Consider the following 18,634-nt stretch of genomic DNA (forward strand, 5'->3'; position numbering starts at 1 on the left):
ACGTGAAAGAGCTTCTTGTGCGTTATCATCATTGAGCTTATTATGGCAAGATAGGTTATGACAATCGAGGCATATGTTCGACCCAGAAAGTCATTGTACCCGTTTGCATGGAGATAAGACAGTCACAAACAAGGAATGCCCCAGTTCATACTAGACTCACAATGTCCTCATATCCTTGGACAAGTCATAGCATTACTAAGAGACAATTCACATACAGCAAATGCAAATAGGTGACGATACCCCATCCTCGCCTTTCTGGTCAAAGACATCCTGGAGATAAAATCTCTAGTCAAAGACATCCTGGAAAAGCTAAAAGACATGTCACCAAAAAGATAAAATCAAAAGAAAACCAAGACTCAACACCAACATCCACTGTAGTCCTCAAGTTTAGTGTCTCTTGTCACTTGTATAAGTCTTATTTGATTATGGTCACAATGTTTACTTTCACAAAAAGGATAGATAGCACTGAACCATATGTTGTCTAAGTCTGTTGAAAGATTTGATTTTGTTGAAGCCCATTGTTGCTGCTGTGTCTCATCTGAAACTGACTGAATCCATGAAACTGATACTTTATTGCGGAGAAGATGAAACTTTATTGCAGATCTATGATGCAGATGTTGCTTTATTGCGGATTGTGCGCGGATAGACTGAAGGAAGCTGGAAGAAACTGTACTCCTTGAAACATGTGATGTTCTCAGTTCCACACCCATCACTAGATGTAGGATTTTGCCTTAGTCACAGAGAGGATTCGATTTATTATGGATGGAAAGGGAGTAAAAAGGGAGGGTTATGGATGGCTAACCAATCTTAGGTAGATCAATAACAAGCCATGATGGGAATGGGTAAGTTTATTATGGATGAATAGGATGTGAGTGTGTGCGAAGTGAAAGGATGAAAGTGAATCCTGAAGGAGAGAGGAGCAAAGTCTCTACGCATGGCGCTGGTGACCCAGTTTTCACCATGGTACTTGCCCAGGGCGCCACCGAAGTGGTTTTCACCGTTGGACGAAATTATTTCTCTTTACTTTTTTGATTTTTCAATTTTTTTGTGTCACAAGGCGCCTGTTTGCCAGGTTTTCACCAAGTAACGATTTTTTTGTTTTATAATTTTTTTTTGTATTTTTGATTTTTTTTGATTTTTTTTTTGTATTTTTTTGAAATTTTTGATTTTTTTTGTATTTTTTGAATTAGGATACTCTGATGAGCTATGTGTAGAACCGGCGAAGGTGCATGCTGTTGATAGGATCCTCCAAAGATTCCCCTTCTGTAGTTGAAAGCTGATATGCCCCAGATCCATATACCGCTGTGATGATGTAAGGACCAAGCCAGTTTGGTTCGAACTTGCCCTTTTTATCTCTGTCTTGCTGATTCTTGGGGTTCTCTCTGAGTACTAAGTCACCTACTTCAAATGTGCGAGGCTTAACTTTGTGATTGTAACTGTGACTCATTCGTTGTTGGTAAGCCTTGAGATGGTTAAAAGCAGTGTGCCTTCGTTCCTCCAGCAGTTCTAGTTCTTGTAAGCGAGAGACCCTGTAGTCTTCATTGTTGATTATGTTTCTCAAGGAGACCCGTAGAGAAGGTAACTCGACCTCAATAGGCAAGATGGCTTCAGCGCCATAGACAAGCGAGTAGGGTGTAGCTCCTGTAGGTGTGCGGACACTTGTGCGATAGGCCCAGAGTGCAGGATTGAGTTGGATATGCCAGTTACGGCCAGCGTCGTCGACTGTCTTTTTAAGGATTTTGAGAATTGTTTTATTAGATGCCTCAGCTTGGCCATTACCTTGGGGGTAATATGGTGTGGAGAAACGATGAGAGATATGGAAGCGGCCACAAAGTTCACGAACATCCTGATTTTTGAAGGGACGCCCGTTATCAGTAACAATGGAAGTAGGAATCCCGTATCAGCAAATGATGTAGTTCAGGATGAAGGTAGCGATTTGTTTCCCAGTAACTTGTGTGAGAGGCACGGATTCAATCCACTTTGTAAAATACTCTGTGGCTGTAATAATGAATTTATGTCCATTGGAAGAAGGAGGGTGAATCTTGCCTATGAGATCGAGTCCCCACTGACAAAAGGGCCAAGGAGCTGCAAGTGGTTGTAGTTCCTTTGCTGGTGCATGTATGAGGTCTCCATGAATTTGACACTACTTACACTTCTTGACAAATTGATATGCATCTTTTTCCATAGTAGGCCAGTAGTATCCAGTCCTGATGAGTTTCTTGGCCAAGGTAGGACCACTAGTATGCGGGCCACATATCCCTTCAGGCACTTCTCGTAACGCAATCTGAGCTTCGTCACTCTCTAAACATCTAAGAAGGGTGCCATCTAGACCTCGTCGGTATAGGATATCTACTAAAATGACGTATCGAGAGGATTGGCGAATGAAAGTGCGGCATTGATTGTTCGATAGATCGGGAGGTAAGATATTGTCGCGAAGGTATGTGAATATGGAACCATATAACTGGGATTCAGGACCAACAACACATATCATTTCCGTAGGAGTGATTTCATATGAGGGAATCAACAGGTTGTCTACCAGGAATTCATAGCAGGTCTCATTTTGCGGTAGATTAATGAGCGAAGCAATTGTAGCCATGGCATTAGCAGTGCGATTCTGTTCTTTTGGTATCTGCTCAAACTCTATCTTTGCAAAGTGCTGTTTCAGATCATCTACCAGTTGTTTGTAAGGCATTAGCTTTTCATCTTTTGTTTGATAATCATCAATTGCTTGACGGATGACAAGTTGAGAATCCCCAAAAACATGGAGTTCTTGGATCTTCCATTGAACTGCAATTCTTAACCCAGTTGTTAATGCCTCGTATTCCGCTATATTGTTGGTGCAAGGAAATGACAAGCGGTATGATTTTGGTATAGAATTGCCTTGAGAAGTTATAAAGAGTATACCCGCTCCTTCCCTGTGCTGTGTGTATGAGCCGTCAAAATATAATTGCCATGGCTTTGCAGGTGATATTGTTAGAATGGACTCATCTAGAAATTCTAACTGTAGAGGAGCATCATCTATCATGGGAGCATCTGCCAGTTGATCTGCAATTGCTTGTCCTTTTATAGCTTTTTTGTCCACGTATTCAATGTCGAATTCACTCAAAATCATTACCCACTTGGCCAGCCGCCCAGTAAGTGTAGCTTTGTTGAGAAGATATTTTAGTGGATCAATTCTGGCAATCAACTTAGTCTTGTGAGTGAGCATATAATGTCGTAACTTCTGTGAAGCAAAGACCACAGCGAGACATGCACGCTCGATCGGTGTGTAGTTTAGCTCATATCCCACCAATGTGCGACTGCTATAGTAGACTGCTTTTTCCTTGCCGTCAGGTATTTGCTGTGCTAGGAGTGCCCCCAATGCTGTCAGAGTAGCCGATATGTAAAGTAGCAATGGTTGATCTGGAATTGGTGACATCAAAACTAGCAGGTTCAAAAGATAGTCTTTGAGCGCCTGAAAAGCCTGTTGACAGTTCTCATCCCATTTGAACTTGATGTTTTTGTGTAGCAGGTGCTGGAAAGGATTACACTTATCTGCAAGTTGTGCTATGAATCTTCGTATGGACTGGAGTCTCCCTTGTAAAGATCAAAGTTGACTAATATTCTTGGGTGGCGGCATGTCCAAGATAGCCTTGACTTTTGCTGGATCCGCTTCAATTCCTCTTTTAGACACAATGAATCCTAGGAGCTTCCGGGAGGTTACTCCAAAGACACATTTCTTTGGGTTTAATCTTACCTTATATTTTTCTAGCCGATCAAAGACAACTGAAAGTATGTCCAAGTGTGTGTCTCTGTCTATTGATTTTCCCAAAAGATCATCAACATAATCTTCCACGGTTATGTGCATTAGATCATGAAAGATAGTAGTCATAGCTCTTTGATAAGTGGCGCCTGCATTTTTCAGCCCAAAGGGCATGACATTCCAATAGAAGGTTCCCCATGGACAAGTGAATGATGTTTTATGTTGATCTTCAGGTGCGATCCTGATCTGATTATATCCAGAAAATCCGTCCATTAAAGATAACATTTCATGGCTTGCTGTGAGATCAACGATCAAGTCAATATTTGGTAATGGGAAGTCATCCTTTGGACAAGCTTTGTTGATGTCTCTGAAATCTGTGCATATTCGGATGCTGCGATCCGGTTTGCTGACAGGTACTAAATTGGAAATCCATTCAGGATAATCAATTGGGTGTATGAATCCGACATCCAATAATTTCTCTAGCTCTGCCTTGACTAGCAATGCCACTTGTGGATGCATTTTCCTTAATTTCTGCTTTACTGGTTTTGCCCCCGGTTTGACTGTTAAATGATGCATCACCAAATCCGGGTCTAGCCCAGGCATATCCGCGTAAGACCCTGCGAAGTTGATTTGTCGTCCCTTAAAGAAGCTTATGAATTTTGCTCTCTCGGCCTCTGTCAATGATTGAGCCAAAAATATGTTGTGTGGAACTTCTGCTGTACCAATGTTTGTCTTTATAGTCTCCTCTACCAACATGGATGATTTTTCCTCGTATGATGCTGGGAGAATGTCGAGCCTTCCATCTTCGGGCGCCTCAGAGAGGTTTTCACCCTCAGATACGTCCTTTCTTTTTATTTTTTTGGAGTCAGATAGCGCCACAGTGTGGTTTTCGCCATAAGACCCTTGTTTTGTTTTTATTTTCACATTTTTGCGACTAGAAGGCCCGACACCCTCACCAAAGTATGCTATGTTGTTGAGCTCTATGGCGTATCCTGCTTTGTGGTCTCCAGGGGGAAGATCATCTCGAATGCCAAGATAGTTGACAATAGCTTCATCATTTTGAAATGTATCAAATTGTGCTGGTCCTTCATGATCCCAGTCAATGAGTTGGGGGTGAACAAGGGGAAGATCTTTAGTGCTTTTAGGGTTTGCAGGACTAATAGTGAAGATGTGGTTATATTCAGGTATGTCAAGGTAATCGTCGAGGTCATCGATGGCACTCTCCTCATCAGTTTCGATCGTGAGCGAATCCAAATTGTCATCACTAGTAGAGCCTTCTGGGACAGGTGTCCTCATCCTATGTGATTTTGACCTAGGACTTTGAAATGAAGCTTGTGCGGGATCCTTATGGGTTGGTTCTTGACCAACTCTGAACTTTTTGTAAAATTCCTCCTCCTTTGTGGGTTCATCTGGCTCTCTGAATGTTTCAGTGAGCTCATAGTCACTGGAGGATTTGTCTGAACCCCATTCCCACTCATTGGAGTTTGTGGAATAGTAATCCTCTTGTTGAACTTCAGCAACTTTGATTCGCCATACCTCTTTTGTTCTTTTATTATGTAGTCTGGGATTCAGAAAACCAAGCCCCTTGGAGCATTCCCTTCTTGTAGTTAGCTCAGGTTGTAAGGGCTCCATGACACCTTCTTTGCGTAGTCCGAGAGGGATTTTTCCGTCATACCCAAATCTTTGCAAAATTTTGAAGCCTTTGCCATAGTTCTCACAGGGTATAATAATCTGATCATGTGTGTCCTCTTCAACGTCCTTATAGAGCATTTTATATAAATTTTCTTCTTCTAATTCACCCCATTTTTGAAAGATGGTAGGATCCCATTTGAGCATCATGATGGAGATTTGCTTGTTAGGATGTGGCCTCCCATATTCCTTGGGAGAGGTCATGACTTGTCGTAAAAACATTGTTTGATTCAAAGTGTATTCTCCCATGCCTTTGTCTTGAAACTTGGCTCTAAGTTCACCTTGTTTGGATGTCGAGGGCTTTAATGACTCAGGATCAATATATGCTGAAGAAGGAGTAGCCTCACGATTGCTGGGGATGATAGTCTCAGTATGTGATCTCAAGTTATTACAATATATGAATGGATTTGGATCACCATTGACGGTCACTTCAACTCCATTGTGAGGAAACTTAATGCACTGATGGTATGTTGATGGGACTGCCCTCATTTCATGAATCCTAGGACATCCTAGCAATATGTTGTATGTGAGATCAAGATCTAAAACTTGACAAACCACATCCTTTGTGACTGGCCCTATTCTTAGCGGTAAGGTGACTGTGCCCTTGGACGAGCGCTCTTCATCATCATAAGCCTTGATGGTGATTTGGTTTGTAGCATTCACAGCCTTGTCAGAATATCCCAATTGTCTTATGGTACTCAAGGTACAAATATTAAGACCTTCTCCTCCATCTATCAGGACTCGCTTTATTCTATGTTTATGTATGAAGGCTTCAACATGTAGAGGTGCATTATGTGGCTGACTTATGGAGGCGTCATCGGCTTCTGTAAATGTGAGGGAGTGTGGAACAGATAGGTATCCCACCATGGCTTGAAACTGGTCCACGTTCAGATCAGTAGGGACGGTAGTATCTCTCAAGATTTTGTCAAGGATAGCTTTATGTGCAGGAGATATACGTAAGAGCTCAAGAATAGAGATAAGTGCAGGTGTCTTCCCTAGTTGTTCTACAAGGTCGTACTCAGGCTTGATTGATGAAAGATTGGTATTCTTAGTGGAGGCACTTGGCAACGTGATCTTACCTCGACGGGTTGTAACATGACATTCAGAGGTAGATTCGGACGAAGATCCCACACCTTTTAGGACAATTTTGGGTCTCTGAGAAGGATTCTCAGGATTTTTGTTTTTGATAGTAACGGTAGAGATATGATTGTCCATTGAGATGTGATTGATAGTAGAATCATAATTGTAAGGTGCTCTAGTATAATTGGCTTGATCATCTGTGACTTTGCCTTTTCCTTTGTCATGTTTTGGGAATGGTTCCTTAAACATCTCATGCTCTTGATTAGATGAATGTCCCTCAATCTCTATATCTCCTCTGTCAATGAGATCTTGCACAATGTTTTTCAATCGATGGCAATTACCTGTCTTGTGACCCTTGCTCTTATGAAACTCACAAAATTCATCATCATTCCACCAATTTGGTTTTACCTTTGGTTCATAAGGAGGAAAATCTGGAACTGTAATTACGTTGTTTGCTACAAGCTTTTTGAATACTGATTCAAGTGGTTCCCCCAATGGAGTGTACTTCCTTCGAGGTTTTGAAGTTGTTTGGTTGTTCACCTGATTGTTGGTAGAACTTGATCCAGAAAAGATGAACTTTGGTCTCACTATATTTGCATCGACAACACCATCATTAACTGTGTTCTTGTTCTTATTCCAAAATTTTGGTTTGTCCTTTCCTTTAAAGTCCTCTTTGTTTTCTTTGAATAGTTTGATAACTCCTTGTTCAATTAAGACCTTTTCTGTTGCTAGGCCCTTTTCAATGACATCTTTGAATGTAGACAAACAAGCTTTTCTGAGATCATAGCCAATAGCCTTATTAACGTTTTGTGTGAACATCTCCACCATTTGTTTCTGCGGGATTTCATAAGAGCATCTGCTAGCTAAGTTTCTCCATCTCTGTAAAAATGTCGCGAAAGATTCTCCTTCCTTTTGTTTCGTATTGCACAAGGTAGTAACTGATAACAATAATAACAATATTGAAAGACTAAATGAATTCAACCACAAAACCCTAGCCTAACAATGAACAAAGATCCACCATAACATATGAAGATAACCTAAGACAATGCAAAATAACTCAAAATCACAAAGATTATACCATCACATGTCCAATAGGGTTTTGATCTCCATTCTTCCTATCTCCATTGATCTTGCTTGATATATTTGCTCTCAGATTTTAATATGCACAAGAGCTCAACAAAGAACGGAATGTGGTTGCAAGTAGGATCGTAGTGTAGTCAATTGCATAAAAGATCATTAGCATGTGTCATTAGGGTTTGACAATGAAGAAAGCATCTCCTTAAATAGAAGACACAATAGGAAATGGAGGGTTAAGATTGAGAGGTGTAGAAAGAGAGGTCGGCTAGGATTAGAGGGTAGGTAAAGGAAATAATAAAATAATGAAAGGGGTAGGTAGTGTATGAATTAAGAGATGAATGACATGTGTCATAGGTAGAAAAAGCTAATGAATTAATTAAATAAATAAAGATTTATTTAATTAATAGAAGAAATAGGACAATTAAATAAATAAAATATTTATTTAATTTAGGAAAGGGATAATTTAAATAAATAAATGTATTTATTTAAATGAGAAATAAGGCTAGAAGAGGATAAATGAATTAATTAAATAAATAAAAATTTATTTAATTAATAGAAGAATTAGGCTTAGATAATTAAATAAATAATATTTATTTAATTAGACATGACAATTTTAGGTGTCTACACTATCAACAGAAGAATTGGAAGATTTCACTCATCTATTCTCAGAAAAGAAAATAAACTTTGCATGGATGTACTCTGATATGCTAGGCATGGATCCTTATCTCATGAGGCAGCATCTTTATATCACACTAGGAGTTAAACCAGTCAAGCAAAAAATCCATAAGATGCACCCGCATGTGGCACTACTAGTCAAGGCTCAACTAGAAAAACTGCTGAAAGCTGGATTCATTAGAGCTATAGATTATGCCGAATGGATTTCAAACATAGTACCTGTGTCAAAGGCAAACAAATCTATCAGAGTTTGCACAAACTTTAGAGATCTGAACAAAGCTTATCCGAAGGATGACTTTCCATTACCAAATATTGATATGATAATCGACATGACTACGGGGTATGAGATGTACTCACTAATGGATGGATTCTCTGGATATAATAAAATCAAAATAGCTCCTAGAGATCAAGAAAAGACAACTTTCACCTATGCATGGGGAACCTTTTGTTGGAACGTCATGCCATTTGGGCTAAAGAACACAGAAGCAACCTATCAAAGAGCAGTCACTACTATTTTTCATGACATGATGCACAAGAATATGGAAGATTATGTTCATGACACTTTAGTGAAGACTATGAAGAGATCAACACATATTCAAGAGCTAGGTCCTATACTAGACAGAATGGAAAAGATCAAACTCCGGTTAAATCCAAAAAAGTGTGCATTTGGAGCGACATCTAGGAAACTACTTGGCTACATCATTTCAAAGAAGGGAATCAAGGTTTATCCTGAGAAGGTCCAATCTATAATGGAAATGCCACCTCCAAAGAACATCAGTCAAATGAGAAGTCTACAGGGATGTCTCCAATCAATCAGACGCTTCATTTCTCAACTAGCAGACAAAGCTTAACCTTTCACAAAAGTATTGAGGAAATGAGTAATATACAATTAGGATCAGGAATGTGAACAACATCTTTGGCAAATCAAAGAGTACCTGTCGAATCCACCAATATTGATGCCACCTATTCAAGGTAAACCTTTGATCTTATACATATCAGCAATCGATTCATCATTGGGGGCACTTCTGGCACAACAAGATGACAATAAAAAGGAATGAGCTATCTATTACATCAGCAGAACATTGATGTCTTATGAAATGAACTACACTATAATAGAAAAAAGCATGCTTGGCATTAGTCTTTGCATCGCAAAAACTGAGACACTACATGTTAGCACATTCAGTTAAGCTGGTGGCTAACATTGATCCACTCAAATATCTTCTCAGCAAAGCAACACTTACAGGAAGATTGGCAAAATGGGTCATGATCCCTACAGAGTTTGACATTGAATATGTGGAACGCAAAGCCATAAAAGGATAGGTAATTGCTGATCAACTTGTGGAAGCTCCGCTTGAAGACACTCAACTGCTGCATATAGAGTTTCTAGATGAATCAATAATGCATCTTACTCAACAACCTTGGAAGATGTTCTTCGATGGGTATTTTACTCAAAATGGTTTTGGTGCTAGAATACTATTTATTACTCCTCAAAAGTATTCAATCCCAAAGTCTTATAAGATTCTATTCCCTTTTACAAATAACATTGCAGAATATGAAGCTTTGGTGAATGGGATAAAACTAGCTATTGAATGGAAGGTTGTAGAATTACACATCTATGGAGATTCTCAGCTGATCATAAATCAAATCAATGATAAATATCAGACTTGAGATGAGAAAATGATGCCTTATAAGATGATGGTGGATGATCTCAAGAAATATTTTGCTTTTGTATCATTCCAATAGATTCCTAGATCCGCAAACAGAGCAACAGATGCTATGGCCACCTTGGCATCTATACCTGAGTTGCAAGAATCCAATTTTCGCTTTGAATTCCTAGTGGAAGAGTTACATTACCTGGCCTATGATTCCCCCGAGAACCAAATAGTATGTTCTATTATTGGACATGACTCATCCTGATACAACCACATTTACTCTTATCTACGAGACCAAATTATACCTAAAAATCTTACCCATAATGAGAAAAGAAACCTGACCCAAAATGCTTCACGGTATGTTATCATTGCTAATGATTTATTTAGATGAGGTTTGGATGGTACATTGCTCAGGTGTCTAGAAACTAAAGAGTCTAAACACGCGTTATCGGAAGTTCATGAAGGTATTTGTGGATCTCATTCGAATGGTCTTACTTTAGCTCGGAAACTACTATGGGCTGGATACTACTAGACAGACATGGAGAAATATTCTATTAAATTTTCTAAGACTTGTGAGAAGTGTCAGCTACATGGAAATCTCATACATGCTCCAACAAGGGATCTCATACCTTTCATTACACATTGGCCTTTTCAACAATGGGCCTTTGATCTCATTGGTCAGATATATCCTGCATCATCTAATGAACATAAATTTATCATAACTACCACTGAGTATCTCACCAAGTGGGTAGAAGTGGTTCCACTCATCAAAGCAACCGGTAAACAAGTAGCTCTCTTCATCTTAAATTATATCATCTGCAGGTATGGGATACCTTCATTCGTCGTAACTGATAATGGAGGATAGTTCAAGAATAAAGACCTAGACGAGCTCTGTGAGAAATTCAAAATTAAACAACACTGGTCATCAATATATTATCCTCAAGGTAATGGACAAGCTGAGGCATCCAACAAAAACCTATTGACTATCTTGCACAGAACAATGAACAAATTTGGGAAGGATTGGCATCTGCAGGTCAATCCTGCATTATGGGCTTACAAAACAAGTATCAGAACACCTATTGGGGCTACACCTTTTTCTTTTGTGTATGGGTCCAAAGCAGTATTACCTATTGAATTAGAAATACCATCTCTTAGAGTTTCTTTGCAAGGTCTTGTTACTAATGAAGATCATAGAATATCTAGATTGCAAGAACTCGAATTGCTGGATGAGCGTCGACAAGTGGCATTTGATCATCTCAAAGTATATCAGAAGAGAATGTCCAGAGGGTATAACAAGAAAGTTAGACAAAGAGAATTTCAGGTTAGTGACCTAGTTCTGAGAGAAAATCTTAAAAATCAGTAGTTTCGAGACAACAAAGGGAAGTTTGAACCCAATTGGTTGGGTCCCTACATTGTTACTCCAGTCTTCAGCTCTAGTGCCTATCAACTCACAAACTCAGAAGGAGAACAAATCCATGAACTGATTAACACCATCCACTTGAAAAAATTCTTCACTTAGCATTCTCTGCTCCAACAACATGTACAATTGAAAAAGTCCTGAAAAAACAAAAAAAACAAAAAAAATAAAAAAAACAAAAAATCATAAAAAGTCCTGAAAAAAAGAAAAAAAATATAAAGAGAGAAAATGCCCTAGTGAAAACCTGGTAAACATGCACCTTGGTAAAACAAAAAATGAATCTCTGCCAAGCAGGTGAAAATCTGGCAAACAGGTGCCTCTTCTACTCAAGTGCTCCATCTATCAACACAACGTTCACATTCCTGCTTTCATGCGTCTTTGATTTCGCTTGTACATATCTTTAAGTCACTTTCATGACATCCTGGTTCTTTTGGGACCCTCGTGGCTTGAAACCGATCACTGTCCTAGTCTTAGGGTAATCAGCTTAGAAATTTATAGGTCCTAAGAAGCACCAACCAAGTCATCTTTCTGTCAGTGAAACCTGGTCGTCCACTTCGAGTCAGTCACCTGTCTCCTGACTATTGAAGAGTTTTATCACTGAGTAAACAAGCAAAACAACATAATGGAAAACAATCACTAAACAGTTTGAGCTATGCATGAAAATTTTCTTTGTGTGCTGTCTTTTATATTGGTTTTCGATTATGATCCCTCTGAGTAACTCAAGGAAGTCTATCATGATTAAGAGGAGCAAGGATTGGGGGCATAATATTTTCTTTGTTTTCTGCTTGTAGGAATGATCCCAATGATCTAGAAATATCTAATCAACTAGGTGTCTGTGATAAGAGCCTTCACATCAAGGTGAAAGTGCCTCACATACCTCGACTTCGCTTATTTGTTTGATACAGGGAGGTCCACATCATTTCTTTGTTTGTTTTGAGGGAATTTGTTTATGATACAATTTGGGTCCCTGCAAAATCTGTCCAAGGATATGAACGAAAAAGGGGTCATTGCAGACAAGATAATTAAAATTGCACATTAAAAAGAAAGGAACTCTAATATGCCTGTTATGTTCATTATGCTCAGTGATGAATCTTAAGCATTTTAAATCCAGTGACTAGTCTTAGGTTGCATTTTGCATTTCATTCTGTATTTTGTGAATTTAAAGTGATTTTGGTGTGATAATAATGATCTCTTAATTTTATGAGAGCTGAAAGCATCATCATTTCTTAGCTAAGTGGTCTATTCTTCATCATTTCTCTGATCGAGTACTTGTGTTTTGAGATGTTAGCTACATACATAAACACCTTATATAGATTCATACATTTCATTATTTACTCATTTGCATTCATCTTATTGCATAGAAATATAAAAAATTTGCATTACTCATTACTCATTCTCATTCATTTATTTGCATATGAAAAGAAACAAAAATAGACATCCATAATCAATTTGCATTACATACATCCATACTGAAAGAAATGCATACATGTAGAATAAAGCATATAAAAAGCATCTCATAAATGAATCAACACAAGTATAATGAAGTCAAATCGATCTCGTATATATATCATATAAAGTCTTAGAGTACAAAGTGATGTCAAATGACATATACAAACTCCCATCGGAGCAAGAATCGTATAGGTTACAAAAAATGGGTGTGTCTACAAAAAAAAACTCAGAGCTACAAAAATAATATCTAGCTCTCAGCCTCTTCCTCATCGTCAGGTGGAGGAGGAACCTGCTGACCAGGATCCTAACGAGGTGCCCGAGCTCCCTCCGACCGTACCATGTACTGCGAGTAGGGGACAACCTGCTGTGCAACTGGAACTGCTACGCTGTAAGCTGCAACATAGTACACCGCCCTACTCATCTGGTGAAGAACCTCCTACTGTAAGGAGTCTCGCTCTATCCTCATAGCTGCAACCTGACGGTCTCTCTCAGCTCTCACCTCTGCTAGCTGTTGGTCTCGCTCCACTAGCTAAGTCAGAGCCACTATCAACTGTGATTGCAGCTCCGCTAGACGTGCTCTCATCGACTGTCCCGCATCAGTCCCCTACTCTCTCGTAGGCTCTCCACCCCCATCTTCACCTCCAACTCCACCCTGCTCCTCTTGCCACTGCCAGACCTATCTTGACGCTACTCACTCCTCCTCAGTTCCACCCAATCTCACGCCTATACTCCCTAGGGATCCGCCCTCACCCCTCTGCTGTCCAACCCTAGCTGGAAATCTACTGCTACTAGCACTAGGATCACCACCTTCCCGCCTCGGAGCCTCAACTCTCTATCCTTGATCCTATCTTTGGCCTTGTCCCCTTCCCTGTGCGGGGGCATCATCCTCAATCTCCTCAATCAGAGGAGCCTGCTCAGCTAGATATGTGAATCTAGGAAATGGGTGCTGCTAGAACCAATCCCTGTACTGGGGCAATACCCTCGCATCCGCAACATCATCCATGTAATCCCATCTAAGATGCTATAAACTAGTCAGCTCCTGCATACTCAAGGCATAGGATAACCTCGGTGACCATCCCCACCTCTCCTCATCAGCATATCTCGCGTATGCTGTGTACTCCTGCGAGATCCCCCAAGGCCTACCATACTGCCTTATCACTCGAGATACTAGAAATCACTCCACCACAGTCTATGATCTGGTAATAAGTGGACACATAACAAAAAGATATCTGCATACTATCCACCAGTCATCCCATGGCTTTAAGCCCCTATAAGGTCTCCATACCATGGCTATCAAGTCATCCAGCTGCCGTCACCAAAAATCGGTCTTGCCCAGATGGGGCTGCATAACATAACCTGCATACCTATATAGAATCGGCTTCCCAGGCTAACTGCTATCATCTACAATCAACCAACAAATTGGGAGGTGCTCCCAAGCCCAAACCTGTAAAATCAAAACATCCGTAGCCATGCTCTTGCCCTCCCTATACACAATCTCATGCATCTCGTGATACATGTGGGCTAATATGCAATAACCCTAGCCAAGCCTTTGAGGGGTCTCCATCAATCTCTCTAGCATCCTGCCCCCTCCACATTGGAATCCCTGCTGTCCCCTATCCAACATCAGAAAATAATTGATAAACCCTGCTAGAACACAAGTGAGAGGAAACTCCTCACTGTACCTTCTCATCATGATGTCCCAACTGATGGAATGTGTCAATATATCAGGATCCCTGAAGACATGCTTGACCGCCTGTAATCCAGGTAGTAGTGCTACATCGTAATCTAACTTATCCCCAACAAAAGGGATATGGACCTGATCCTATATACATCCTTAGGAGTGATGGTCATCTCCCCAACTAGCAAATGGAAGGTATTATACTCTGAATGAAATCACTCAACCAATGCTGTGAGCATACCGTGACTCACACGGATATCTGGTAAACCAAAAAGGTGGGTCAAACCACATAAATCAATATGAGCCTGCTCAACCTCTGATAACTGCCGAACTAATTTCATGGTGGGTGGATATACGCATCTGAAAAGAACACGAGGCAAACAAACCTGCAAAAATCAAACAAAGGAGCATCAGAAAACATTCCAAATAAGCCTACAAGAGAAGTAAAACATCACGCAAATCCAACTACATCAATTGCAAAATCAAAATTTCAAGTTTAGACCTTCAAAAATGCTCACTGTTTCCCAAATGACAAAACATAGAAGGGAAGCAACTCGTACGAGTTAGGATTGGGCCCCATATGACAAAAGATCCCCATATGACAAAATATTAGACTTCAGACGACAAAATGGTCTTTTATGAATGTTGTCGTACAATATAAGGGTGGTGTTAGAATGACAAAACTAATAGCCTCAAACAACAAAATAAACTTCAACAATTTTTCATACGAGACATGATCTTGTCTCGCATGACAAAATGAGAAAGCCGACTTCCAATGTGCCAAAAAATTGAAAAATCAACAAAAAAATTCAAAATTGAGAACATAAAGAGGCTTAAGATTGATCACTTACCGCTGGATCATAGTGTCGAGGTCAATTATGTCATCTTTGGTGCTCGAATCAATGCTCACGACTAGGGACCACCATTTTCTTCGCAGAAGGATTTTTGAATATTCAAACTTGGAGGGTTAAAATGAATTGAAAATTACACTTTTACCCCTTATATAGCCAAAACCCTAATTTTTCAACTTGCTCCGATGGACATGAAAAAGGTACCCTTACCCAATTCGCCTGTTCTGATTCCATTTTCAGGAATCCAAATTCAAGATCATTTTGCTAGTCAATTTCACAAAATTTGGACCACTTAGCACTTTTTCATCAAATGCTCATTCTTTCTTCTAATTGCGCTCAATTTCTCAAGAATCAACACTGACTTTCAATTTTTATTCTACAAATCAACTTTGCACTCAATTTCTTATCAATCAACGCAAAATTTTCAAATATTCTTCTGAATCATTTGTTCTCAAATAACTTATCATTGTTCAAAAATTTCCTATAATCATGTACCCTCGCTATCTTTTGATTTCGCTCCCGAGGGGGCATACTCGTGACCTTATGACCTCACATCTTCAAAGTCGATAAATTTTTCAAATCTTTATCAAAAGTCGAGAAAAAAGCTTTTCAACTAAAGAAAATCAATCAAATCTTATTGGTATGGGGCATCTCACCTTCATCGCTTCACATCAAGTTGAGATCTCTCGATCATCTGAATCGAATCAATCGCTAGGAGCATATCAGTTTCATCGCTTCATATCAAGCTGATATTTGTCTTCATCTGAACCAGTCTCTTAACGTTAATCAATTTCATTACTTTTCATCAAGCTGATTATTCGTTTAAACTCAATCAAGGGTTTAAAAAGTATCTTCGATCACACGCTCAATCTAAGCAGGTGTTCAGTTTCATCGCATTGAATCAAGCTGGACAGTTTATTTTTCGCTCATCGTATCTTGATCAATCAAGTTCAAGATCGATTTTTATCTTCGCTCGCTGTGTCTAATTCAATCAAGTTCTAGATCAGTAAGATCTACTTCTTGATCAATCAAGTTCAAGTTCAGTATCTTTGTTCTCTATTGTTCCTAAGTTCAATCAAGTTCAGGATTGATGTCGCTTTAATCAGACTTCATTCAGCTTCATCGCTTCAAATCAAGCTAAACACTTTTCTCTTTATTTGGTTCATGATCAATCAAGTTCAGAACTAGTATCTCCTAGACATCACATATTCTCTGAACCAACGCGTTGCTCGCACATTAATTCAAAGAGGGTAAAATGTAATACCCTAAAAATGGTCATCTAAACCATGGGCCTCTAATCTCGACAACATCACCAAGGTCCTAATCAAAACAATTAAATCAACTTTGAGCACATTATTAATTCTTTAATCATCAAATGTCACATGGCAATCAATTACTCAATATTAATTAAATATTTATTTAATTAATTGAATCATTCCAAGAATATCATTTTGATCAATTATCCTATTTTAATTTATTAAATATCTTTGCATATTTAATTAATTAATAAATTTGTCATTTAATCATGCAAAAAAGGAATTAATTTATTACAAAAGAGGAATTAATTACAAAGCAAGAGTTGAATTGAAAATAAAATAAAAGAACTGAATTGAGAGAGAAATCAAACTTGAGATATTATTTCTTTTTCTAAATTTAGAACTTGAAATCAGAAAAGCATTTAATTGAATTATTGATCATTCTCTAAAATTGGAACTCAAAGCTTTTTAGAAAAAGAAGTTCAGTTGCATTGAAAAGACTCTTTTCTTGAATAAATAAAAGAATTATCTATTTTTGTCACAAATGCATGGAATTAATTTAATATATTTTCCAATGCAACTTGAACTTATAATTTAAATGCATTTCAATTAAACTATAATTGGAATCTATCTCGAGGTTAATTGAACATGATTTCTCAATTATTTCAATTAATCCTAAATTGAACTTTTTCATCATCTCTCTTGTAATTCTCTATGAATTCAGCCTTCAACTCTCATCCAATTTACCCCAGAGATTTTTGAGAGCACGTTTGGAGATTATTATTATGCTGATTTTTGCTCTGGAGTCATTGAATATATTGTGCTTTTTTATAGATTATTTGGATCCATATTTAGTTTATCATTATTGCTTGAATCCATATTGCTTGAATCTATTATTTCTCAAATTATTCATCCATTTTAGCTCAATATCATGCTCATATAGATTAAATCATTCATCTTGGTGTAGTTTAGTCACTGGTATTGTTTATAAAAATCTGAGAGCAATCTTATACTTGCATCTTTTAGAAGGCAATTAGTCACTTTGTTATGGTTTTATTATTCATGCTTATATCTATCTAACCATACATGTAATGACTTAATTGAAGTGTCGTGTCTTGCAGCTATAGATCCTTATTCCACATTTCACACACACAACACCATCAAAATGAAGGGTCTAGAGTTTGGAGATTAGGTCTTCTTTTGTTGGGAAAATGGTGTCTCAACCTTGCATTTATATGAGGTTGCTCTTTATAGTAAGTTTTCATTTGAGGATGAAATGGTGTGAAATTCTCCTTGAAGCTTTTGGCTGGCTAGATAAGCATTCCAGTAAAGTTATGTCGCAAGATCACAACTACTTTTAAAGATATTAAATTTTCCATTTTGGAGGGTCCAATGAAAGGTTTAAATTTGATTTTGAGGACTTTATAGGCCCCAAAATTCCTTGAAAAGAGGGTATACATGGCATAGTGGCTTATGAGGCATTATTTTACTTCATGATCTTCCCAACGCTTCAAACGATTTGTCAATAGGACACACGGTTCTCAAGTTATGGCCTCCAGAAGTTTGTACTCTTGAAATAGGAAATATAAAATACATTGGACACATAAATGAACTATAAAAAGGGAGGGACGTGTCATAGGGCATCTAGAAGGGAGCTAAGGTTGGCTACACCTTATTAGGTAGTTTTAACCTATAGTGTTGTAATACCATTTGATGGTTTCTTGTATTGTATCTCCTATATATGAGGTGCATGAGATAGAGGTTGTGTGTAAGAGTCTTATGGCTATTGATTTACCTTTGAATCTCTGATTAGTGGTACTCATATGAAGAGATTTCTCTGCAAGTATATTGTAATCTATTTTTGATTGCTGAATAATATATTGGGTGGCTTTTGGAGTGTGGTGTTTTTCTCCCAAAAGGGTTTTCCCCATGTAAATCACTATGTATGGTTTGAATGTTATTATGTCTATTTCTATTTTCTGTAACTATTGTCATGATTTGTAAAAGTTTTTGCATTACCCTCCTCTCAAGGTTAGTGTAGGAAGTTGTTCCACTACTTAACTTCCTT

Source organism: Cryptomeria japonica, chromosome 4 (assembly GCF_030272615.1).
Source record: "Cryptomeria japonica chromosome 4, Sugi_1.0, whole genome shotgun sequence".
NCBI lineage: Eukaryota > Viridiplantae > Streptophyta > Pinopsida > Cupressales > Cupressaceae > Cryptomeria > Cryptomeria japonica.